This window comes from Eleutherodactylus coqui, chromosome 6 (genome assembly GCF_035609145.1).
Source record: "Eleutherodactylus coqui strain aEleCoq1 chromosome 6, aEleCoq1.hap1, whole genome shotgun sequence".
In the NCBI taxonomy this organism is placed as follows: Eukaryota; Metazoa; Chordata; class Amphibia; order Anura; family Eleutherodactylidae; genus Eleutherodactylus; species Eleutherodactylus coqui.
The window spans coordinates 18,986,914-18,998,325 of NC_089842.1; positions in this window are offsets into that span (position 1 = coordinate 18,986,914).

Below are 11,412 nucleotides of genomic sequence, written 5' to 3' on the forward strand. Positions count from 1 at the left end.
AGATGCCTACGCAATACGCTAGGGGATACGTTATACGCTGCGTAATTTAAATTGATTCGCCTTTGTTTACCGCGCTTAAATGAACATGGCTTGTGGGCGAAAAAAATACCGTAAAATACGTTGATACATGTATATCGTACAGTGCGCAAAAAAATTGTGCAGAGGTGTGCGCTGATATGCGTAAGTCCATGTGACGCGGGCCTGAGGGCTTCTTCACACGATTGTATGCGCAAAAACGCTCGCTGCAGGACAACGTATTTGGACCGTGAACGAGGAATACTGGCTCCATAAGTAAGTCCTGGCGATGCCGCTGCAGCCCGGGTATAAAGAGGAGCGGAGTATTCTGCCAGCGCCGTGTGCGGATGCCATTTTATTGCTCCCTTGGCAGACGGGAGTTTCCGCTGTTTTACGAGCAGGACTTCGTGTTTATTGCCGGCCACAAGGCCAGATCGTGTTTATAAGCATTGCACAATTATAGGGGCAGAAGGGTGATGTCAGCTGCGCCGTCTGCCCAGTTTTATGCCAGCTTCACATACTCCCAAGCAGACCGGGCACCGTTCCCATCAGACAGCCCTCAGTGTGCTGCTCGCTCCCCACGGACCCTGAGCATTACATGGCCCAACCTTTGATTGCAAATGTGAAGCTGGAACAATGCCTCTACAGCGCCACCTAGTGGAAGGCAGCGTTCCTGCAAGTCTTGTAACAATGACTGGGAATATGAGCCAAACCAGACTCTTCTCCAGAAGGAACACAGCGGGGTCTGCTCTGCACCGATCGGTGATACACTTTTTCCTCGGGTCGGTATGATTACAATAATACTAAATTCTATATTTTTTTAGGTTTTTCCACTTTTGCACTATAAAAGGCCTTTTTTGGAAAACTTTTTTTTTCTTTTCTGCATTGCTGCATTCAAACTCTCATAACTTTTTTGATCGACTGATTGTCCTTTTTCTAGCATTTGTGCGGTACCCCAGAGGAGGACCCCGGACACCTGACACACATGGGGAGCTGGGAGGGTTAAGTGTTGGCTTGTCACGGCCACACTTACCAGACTCCTTTCCCTGAGGGATGACACGTAGCCATGGCCAGAGTAGAACTGCAGGCCACCGTTGACACCCCTAGGATGGAGAATTCCAATAAACAGGAGGATGGGGGTAGTAGTTGTCACGGGTGACGCCACCGTTCCTACACACCGGTATGTTACACAGCGGAGAATAATCACAGACGGGGATTTCTAGTACCTCGGGTCCCCAGGAACGGTTAGGGCCTGGTATGAACTTAAAATAACTTTGGCAAACAATTATTACACAGCAATTCAGGTACAATCTTCACAGTGCAGGTAAGAAAGGATGTCAGAGGTAGGGAGTATACACAGAATGAAGCGGGCCTGCAGCCCACATTATCTGTCAGGTACCGCTCCTGAACAGGGAGCACTCCGGAGGAGGAAGGGGCTAGGGTCACTCCACAGACACTCTGGCAGCAATTATTGACTTGATTTGCACCCCGCATGGGAGACAAGTGGGTGTGACAGTTAGGGAGAGTACTTCTACATGGTGATCCTGGCTCTGTACGGCCCCGTAGAAAAACTGTTAGAAGTATTGAGTACCTCTGCACTGCTCTCTTACGACAGCTCTCTGTTACGCATGGGGCTTACTCCACTCACATTGAGAATACAGTCGCTACGGGAAATCTCTCCTCCTCTTCCATCTTCACCTACATGGAAGCTGAAGGTGCTTCCATGTGGCCCTGTGTTAGACTCTCTCCGACTGAAGACACAATGGAAGCCCCTTTCCCGTTCTTAATCACTCCTATTTAATAATAATCTTTATTTGTATAGCGCCAACATATTCCGCAGCGCTTACATAGACAGGGGGGAATACAGAAAGACAAAATACAAACATTACAGAACCGAGGTTACATAGTAATCAGTTGATGGAAACAATAGGGGTGAGGGTCCTGCTCCAACGAGCTTACATACTACAAGTAATGGGGTGATACAGAAGGTAAAGGGGCTGGAGATGTGCACGGTATGGCGAGGTGGAGAGTGAGCGATGCTATACACATAGACAATGGTCAGACATTTAGCCGTGTTTAGCCGTATTTATACCTTCTCTCACGCCACATGACATGACATACGGATACAATGATACCGAATGTTGGTTTTGTAAATAAAAAAAACTTTAACCAAAAAAAGGACAGTATTATGCAACAGGCAGTTGTAACAGGCGCCTCTGACTGGCAGAATCAGTGTATGACAATTGCCTTGGTACTGGCTTGGTAGTACCTAATCTTTAGTCTCGCTGCCCCACTTTTCCGGTGGTACTCAGCCTCACTCTGGCAACAGTTTGGCACTCTATAGGGCAATCTCCACAATGTTGGCTATGTCTGCTCACCTGCTCAACTCCTGCGGGAAGAGACATCTCAGCGCTTCCACTGTGCAACGGAGCTTCATCATCACTGATATTCTGCTTGGGAATCCACTATTTAAGGCACCTCTGTAAGGGACCGCAGGCAGCTCTCCCGGTTTTCCAGGTCAAGTCGGAGAGCTATGCTCCATATTGTGAAGGTTCTGTAGGCACTATTTTATGTTTTACCTATGTTCAATTTATATAGCAGCTGTCCCTTTAAGGAAGTAGAGGTGGAGTGAATAGTGTAGTTGTCGGTTCTGGGCGCGCAATCCTGAACCAGAAATCAGGACAGGAACCGTTTTGGTGCACGGAGAGCCCCAGAGCAGACGTAAGTTCAGATGAGAGCTGATCCCTACGGGATATGGCTAGAGTCCAATATGAAGCATAACGACACCGACCAAAGCCAGACCTAGCCTGGCCCGAACCAGGCCATGAAAGCCTACTGGGCCTAGACAAAGTCACTATGACACCGATCACCATTCAGGCCCCGGTGCAAACCAAAGTCTAGACCCGGTGGTACTGTCAGCTCGACGCGTTTCACCGGGCCGACCCTCTGTGGTAGGTAAAGCTCCCCCTAAAGCCCGCAGCTCGTCAGTTTGTGACATCAGCCTCATGGACATAGGGCGCAGGAGTCACCACTGCTGAACAAACAACGCTTTGTTAACCCCTTAGTGACCAAGCCTGTTTGTGCCTTAGTGACGGAGCCAAATTTTGGAAATCTGCCATGTGTCACTTTAACATAGAATAACTCCGTAAAGGCTCTGCATATCCAAGTGATTCTGACGTTGTTTTTTCGCCACATGTTGTACTTCATTTAGGTGGTAAAAATAGACTGATAGAATTTGTGTATATTTATTAAAAGCGCCAAAATTGGGATTTTTTTTTTTTTTTAAATTGTCATTTTTTCACACTTTCAATTGCAATATCTTAAATGTGTGCAAACACACTGAACACATTTTTGATCAGATATATATTTCCATCTGTTTACTTTATTCTGGCCGGACATTTGAAAAATGTTTGTTTCTTTTTAACCATTTAGGAGACGTACAAATTTAAAGGGGTTGTCTCGCGAAAGCAAGTGGGGTTCAGCACTTCTGTATGGCCATATTAATGCACTTTGTAATATACATCATGCACTAAATATGAGCCATACAGAAGTTATTCACTTACCTTTCCTACGCTGGCGTCCCCGTCTCCATGGCTCCTTCTAATTTCAGCGTCTAATCGCCCGATTAGACGCGCTTGCGCAGTCCGGTCTTCTCATTTGCTGAATGGGGCCGCTCGTGCCGGAGAGCGGCTCCTCATAGCTCCGCCCCGTTACGTGTGCCGATTCCAGCCAATCAGGAGGCCGGAATCGGCAATGGACCACGCCCGGGCACGAGCGGCGTTCTGGCTCCGCCCCCTTCTACGCATCATCGCGTAGCTCCGCCCATCATGTGTGCCGATTCCAGCCAATCAGGAGGCTGGAATCGGCAATGGACCACACAGAGCCCACGGTGCACCATGGGAGAAGACCCGCGGTGCATCGTGGGTGAAGATCCCGGCGGCCATCTTGGAGGAAAAGAAGGAAGAAGTTGCAGAGAGGGGATTCGGGTAAGTAAAATTTTTTTTTTTAGTTCTACACATCCCTTGGGTTTGTCCTGCGCTGAACGGGGGGCCTATGTAATGGGCAGCGACTAGGGATGAGCGAGTCTACTCGCTAAGGCACTACTCGCTTGAGTAATGTGCCTTAGGAGAGTATCTCCCCGCTCGTCCCTAAAGATTCAGGAGTTGGCAGGGGGCGGGGGAGAGCGGGGAGATCTCTCTCTCCCTCTCTCCCCTCCCCCCCCCCCCCCCCCCGCAACTCATCCGTCACCCGGGCCGGCCCCCGAATATTTAGAGCCGAGCGGGGAGATACTCGGCTAAGGCACTACTCGCTCATCTCTAGCAGCGACACCCGGTGCTGCATTTTTGGCAGCGTTAACCGGGGTGGGGGAGGGGGTTTAAACATGAGCCCTACCCCGAAAATCAGTTCAAGCTACACTAGATAGAGAAAAAAAATAGTACTCACCTAGCTGCTGCTGTCCAGGTCGGGGCCGCTGGTCTCTGCCGCCGATCCGGGCTGACAAGTCTATTGCCGTAGGCCAGGTTTGAGAACCCCGGCAATAGATTGTTGTGATTGGTTCTCGGTGCTGGCCCGATGCCTTCATTGACTGTCTCAGCCCATCAGAGCCGGCAAGCTCTGAATGCCAGCGCTGCTGAAACCGGGCAAAATCTGCAGGAAATGCAGTGTTGAAAAATGCTGCGTTTCTGCAAACACCTGTGTGAGGGAGGCCTTAACCCCTTAGTGACGGAGCTTTTTTGCTTTTTTCCATTTTTGTTTTTTCCTACTCCCTTTTAAAAAATCGTAGCTCCTTTATTTATCCATCGACGTCGCTGTATGAGGGCTTGTTTTTTGCGGGACGAGTTGTATTTTTCAATGGCGCTATTTATTGTACCCTATAATGTACTGAAAAACTTTTTAAAAATTCTTAGCGGAGAGAAATGGAAAAAAAACGACATTCCACCATCTTTCGGTGCGTCCTGTTTCTACGGCGCACAAACTGCAACAAAAACGACCTGATATTTTTATTCTACGGGTCAGTACAATTACTACGATGCCAAACTAATATAGTATTGTTTTTGCTGTAGTACTTGTATTTTTTTTTTTTTTTTTTAAGATATTACATTTTTTTCAATTTTTCTCTGCGGTCATTTTGGGCGCGCGATAACTTTTTTATTTTTCCGTCGACGTAGTTGAGCAAGGGCTCATTTTTTGCGGGATGTCCTGTAGTTTCTGATAGTATCAATTTGGAGTACATACGACTTTTTGATCGCTTTTTATTGCGTTTTTTCTGGGAGACAGGGTAACTAAAAAAATGCATTTCTGGCATTCTTTTTTTTTTTTTCGGACGACGTTCACCGTGCGGGAAAAATAATGCACTACTTTGATAGATCGGACTTTTACGGACGCGGCGATACCAAATACATATTTTTATTTTATGATTTAGATTTTTTAATAATAGATATGGCAAAAGGGGGTGATTTAATCTTTTATAACTTTTTTTTTTTACAATTTAAAAAACTTTATTGATCTTTTTTTTAACTTTACTTTGAAGTCCCCCTGGGGGACTTTAACATGCGATGCTTTGATCGCTCCTGCAGTATGACGTAATGCTATAGCATTACGTCATGCTGCTTTTTTACAGGCAGTCTATCAAGCCACCCTGTGTGGATGGCTTGATAGGCAGTCTGCTAAGGCAGCCCTGGGGCCATTCATTAGGCCCCCGGCTGCCATGACACCTGCACGGCTCCCCCGATCTCACCACGGGGGGGCCGTGCGGGACCCCCGAACGCTGTTCGGGGGATTTAAATGCCGCTGTCAGAATTGACAGCGGCATTTAAAGGGTTAATAGCCGCGATCGGCCGAGCGCGGCTATTGCCCGCGGGTGTCAGCTGTAATAAACAGCTGACGCCCGCGCTGTATGGAGGGAGATAGCGGCGCTACCTCCCTCCATACACGTCCTGCAGCTGCAGGACGTAAAAACACTATGGCCCGGTCGTTAAGGGGTTAATGTATTCACTGAGGGGGTCCGGAGTATTTTTACCCCACAGTTTTTTTTCAGGAATTAATGGAATTTAGAGGAGAAACAGTGAAATGTCATATTTTTTCAAATACGTAATTTTATAGCCAGGTATTTTTTCTATAGTGCGCATGAAAATGAGGATTTTTCACCCCAAAATGGATAGCCCGGTTTGTCCCGTGTTCAGATACATACCCACTGTGGCCCTAATCTACCTATAGGACACATGGCTATAATGGAGGGAACACCCGATGGATTTCAGGGCACAACTGAATAAATTCCAGGCTCCATTGCTGACTTGTACGGAAAAAATATTGACTCCCTGTGTCCGGCATTTTGCCAGCGGTCGCATGCGCAGAATCCGGGTAAGGTCCGTGGAGGAGGATCATGTGGGGATTAAAATACGGAGCCCACTGGTAAAAAAAAGTTTCATCTCCCCCCACTGATGCAATCGGTGAGGGGAGATGAAGCTTCAACTTCTTTTTACTTTCACGTGATCGCCATTATCCATCGGACCAGGACCACTTACCTCGGAGCGCATCGCCCATTGTTTTCAATGGGACAGTAAAACACGTGATGCGATGCGAGGCTTTTCATTGAAACCAATAGAAAACACTTGCCGATCCTCTAATGTGCCTGAAAGCTGCGCCAGAGTTCTCATGTATGTGAAGCCCATGTTTCCCTATGGAGTCTTTATTTTTGTTGCATTGCACTGCGCAAAATCACGGTTTTCGTGCCACGCGATGCGACTTTAACATTAGAGTCCTGCAACCAGGCAGTGATCTTCTGTCGGCAACTGGGGACTGCAACATGTGGCTACTTAAGAGCTATGCAGGCGGAGCGTTACAGCGCCACTATCACTCGGCGAACAATACAGCTGTTCTGCATAAGCAAACAGCTGCATTGTTCTCCGCGCTTACAGCTCGCGTCCCTCTGTGAATTACCAGTGGCACACAAGCTGAAAGAATCTTATCAGCGCTGCCGACTGTGATAACAGCCTTCACCACTGATAAGAGTTCATCGCTCAATTCAAGACAACTAGAATTGAGCGAGGAACGAATCGTGCACGAAAACTGCACCATGTTCGTGCATTTAGACCCAACTGTTATCGCACAAAAGATGGCGAATTTTGAGTGAGAATTGGGTCTAAATGGGCCTTAAGAAATAAAAACCAATCACAGCTCAGCTTTCATTCCTTCTACTGCTGAGGTAAAATGAAGGCTGCGCTGTGATTGGCTGTTAGGAGCAACACAAGATTTTTTTTAGACATCATTTTTGTGGCCCCTTTGTATATTCCAGGACCGCTAGTCATAAAATCGCCGTGCAACGCAGCGGTATATCACCTAGTAGAGCATAAAGCTGGAAGCTGCGTAGTGTTGCACGCCTAATGTCCCACAGATACCGATGAATAGCAGTGCATGAGGCCAATGACAGGGAGGAACCGCCATGCTGAAGGATGAGGAGTGCGCACAACCTCGCCGCATCACGCTTCTCTATGTAGACTGCATTCACATCATACATTGGGTGACCACAAGATAATCTGGGCTGTTGGCCATAGGTTTTCCTTTATTAATATTGCGACTTACAGACATTTGCCCCTGTATGACCCTACCATGGTATACATTGAGAAATATCACATGTATGTAGTGGCCCAGAACACCATCCTGGTCCCCTCCATAAATGTCATACATGTTTGTCCTATGTGGATGCGCTGTGCAAAGCTCGTCCTGTCATGTACAGTGTGTATGTTGCACAGCTGCGGCGTTTGAGAGGTTAACTTTAATAAAATCATTGCATGCATGTAAATGTATCAGTCTGTCATGTGTGTGGTACAAGTGAGGTTATAAATGGCAGAGATTGAGAGCGGGAAAGGGTCTCCAATCTGTGCCTTCTTCATCCTGTGTTCCATCTTAGCTAACACCTAACACGGAGCCACATGGAAGCACCTTCAGCTTCCTTGTGGTGAAGATGGAAGAGGAGGAGAGATTTCCCGTGATAACTGTATTCTGGATGTGAGTAGAGTGAGCCCCAAGTATATGAGAGAGCAGTTGTAAGTAATCACTTTTCCTGACAAGGCCAGTGCAGAGGAACTAAGTCTTCAAGTTTTCCTACGCGGCCGTCCAGAGCCAGGATCCCCGCGTAGAGGTACGCTTCTTAATTGTTACACCCATGCATCTTCAGGGCTGGGTGAAAGTCAATAATTACTGACAGAGTGTCTGTGGAGTGACTCTACCCCCTTCCTCCTCCGGAGTATTCCCCTTCCAGGAGCGGTTCCTGACAGATAACGTAGACTGCAGTACCGGTGTCATCCTGTGTTTCCTCCCTGACCTCTGATCTCTTGTCTTGCCTGCACTGTAAAGACTGTACTCAATTGCCTTGCATAGTCTGTTTGAAGTTTACCAAAGTAAAGTTTATACCCGGCCCTAAGCGTTCCTGGGGACCCGAGGTACTCAACGACTGTCTGTGTCTGAAGTTATTCTCCGCCGAGGGTCATACCGGTGTGTAGGAACGGTGGCGTCACCCGTGACAACTACAACCCCCAATCTCCTGTTTATTGGCATTCCCTATCCTAGGGGTGTCTTTGGTGATCTGCAGATATCCTCTGGCCATGGCTACGTGTCATCCCTCAGGGAAAGGAGTCAGGTAAGTGCGGCCATGACAAGCCAACACTTAACCCTCCCAGCTCCCCCCGTACATCAGGTGTCCGGGGTCTCCCTATGGGATGCTGCATGTACACTTCTGACATATACCAGTTGCCATCGGAAAATTGTTATAATTTATCGTTCAGATTTACACAATTTAGTTAAAAAAATACAACTCATTCTGCAAAAAACAGCAGCCTAAGACTTCCTTCACACGAACGCAGAATATACGCTGCCCATCTGATGCATTGGTTTACATAGCATCAGTTCAGATGGGTGGATTCCTGCAGCGTTAAAGGGCCCGACCAGCCAAGATAGCGCATATGGAGCACATTTCGGCTGGGCGCTTTTACGCCGGCCAGCAAAGATAGTTCAGGAACTATCTTCCGTCCGGAATACAGCGACGGCTGCGTAGACTCCTATGGGAGCCGATGGGAGCTGCCAGAGAAGGGAGGTGGGAGGGAGTTTAACAGCGTGACTGCTAGACTCCCACCTCTTTTCTCCTTTCTGCTGTTTGCAATGGGAGGGGGTGGGACAGGGCAGGAGCTAGTTGCTCAGCGAGTGTCAGCGAGGGGCAGAAAGGGGGAGACAGTTTAGCAGAGCTAAACTGTCTTCCCCCGACTAACGGCAATCCGGGCTTGGCGAATATGCACCAGACCCAGGCCTTCTGAACGGGCGCACAAACCCCAGATTTGTGCGCCCATTCACACGATTTTCGGTTGCGTTGTGGCCGTGCCACGGCTGACCGAAAAACGCTACACTTGTGTAAATGAGCGCAAAGAAAGATAAAAATGTCATGGCTCTTGAAAGGCAAGGATGTAAACAAATGAAAGCGAAAACCCCCAAAGTGACTGTTAGTTAACCCCTTAATGCTGCAGGACGTACAGTTACACCCTGCAGCTTCGGGGTATGTATGAAGCCCGATCACAGGTTGATCGCCCTCCATACAACGCGGGTGCCGGCTGTTTCTTACACCCACACCCATAAGCCATGCCGCCAATCGGAGCTGTGAACAATTCTGACAGCGGCATTTCAATGTCCCAACTGATGTTTGAGGGTCCCGCACTGCCCCCTGCGATGAAATCGTGGGCTGCCATGCAGTTGTCATGGCAACCAGGGCCCTTCTGAAAGCATGGCTTATTAGAATGCCTGTCAGATGGCGGTATAATGTAGTGCTATAACATTACATCATACTGCAGGAGCGATCAAAGCATCACCAGTTCCTGTCCCCTCAGGGGACTAAAAAAAACTGTAAAGATTAGTTTTAAAAAGTTTTATAAATAAAGTCATCAGGTCCTTTTTGTTGCAGTTTATGCGCCGTAGAAACAAGACGCCCCGAAAGATGGGAGGTTTTATTTTTTTTTCCATTTCACTCCACTTAGAATTTTTCCAGTACATTTAATGGCACCATTGAAAAATACAACTTGTCCCGCAAAAACCAGCCCTCATAGGCCCCCTACAGACGGGCGGACATATTGCGATGAAAATTTCCGCCCGTGTCCACCGCCGTAGGATTGCATTAGATAATGCAATTCTGTGCAGACCGCCGCGATTTGACCGCGTGAAAACATGTGCGGTAAACAATCGCGGCATGTCCTATTTCTGTGCGGGTCTCACAGAGGCCTGCATAGAAATGCCCCCAGTGATGCATCGGCTGAGCGGCAGCCGGCACATAGAAGAGCGGAGGAGCCGCGGGAGCAGGTGAGCCGCACTGGTCACTGTAGGGGCACGGATCGGATCCCGCTTCGAGAATCTTCGCAGCGGGATCTGACCTGGTCGTCTGCAGGCGGCCATACAGTGACAGCGGTGGATAAATAAAAGAGTTACGATTTTTTAAAAGGGGTGAAAAAACAAAAAAAGGGGGGGGAAACGCCGCATCCTTAAGGGGTTAAAGAGTTAAAATATTCTTCCCAGTCAGTAGTGTTTCGGCCTTAGGCCTCGTGTCCACAGGCGGGTCAGAGTCTGCATGCTTGAGCCCGCAGTGGAATCCCACCCTGCCCGCGGTCGAGGACAGCGCTTACCTGTCTGGGTCTGTATGATGTATGATTGCGGAAGCGCCGGCCAGTACGTCGCCGCACGTGCGCAGTAGTTTTTGTTTTAAATCTCCTGCTTTCTCGCAGAATTCACAGTCTGTCCGCAATTCAATTGCGGATGGGCCACAGATCAGGCGGCTTCCATAGACTTCAATGGAAGCCGTCCGTGCGGGAACAAAAGGTAATCCACATGCGTTAATTCAGCTGTGGACGCCCATGTCTCCTATGGGCAGCTTGAACTGCGATTCGTGCGTGCGGGTTCCGCAATTTGAATTTGCCCGCGGACGTTGGGTCTGAGGCGGTTTTCACGCGGCTGCGATTCTTACAGAAGATTTGTGTGTTGTGAGACGCAGAACTCTCTCACGAATATGCATTCCATTCTTATAAACGGGGTCATATATATCAGTGATTTTTATTTTCGTAGCACGTCTTATCTTTGGGCGCGCCCTCGCATCGCACTGCCCATTGTTTCCAACAGGGCCAGCAGCAGCATCGCACTTTGAGAGGCGCACGTGACTACGGTGCGAGGTTTTCCACTGATCACTACTTTCCCGAAGTGATGCGAGGAAGTTTTGATATAAAAGAGGACTTGCTGTGATTTTCAATCTCGGTTTGAGCAAAAAAACGCTCATTTGAATTAAGCCATCGAAAATAATGGGTTCTATTCATGTGTGTGTTAGTAATACCGTGAAATTCCCCAAAAATAGCCAATAAAAGACGATATCGC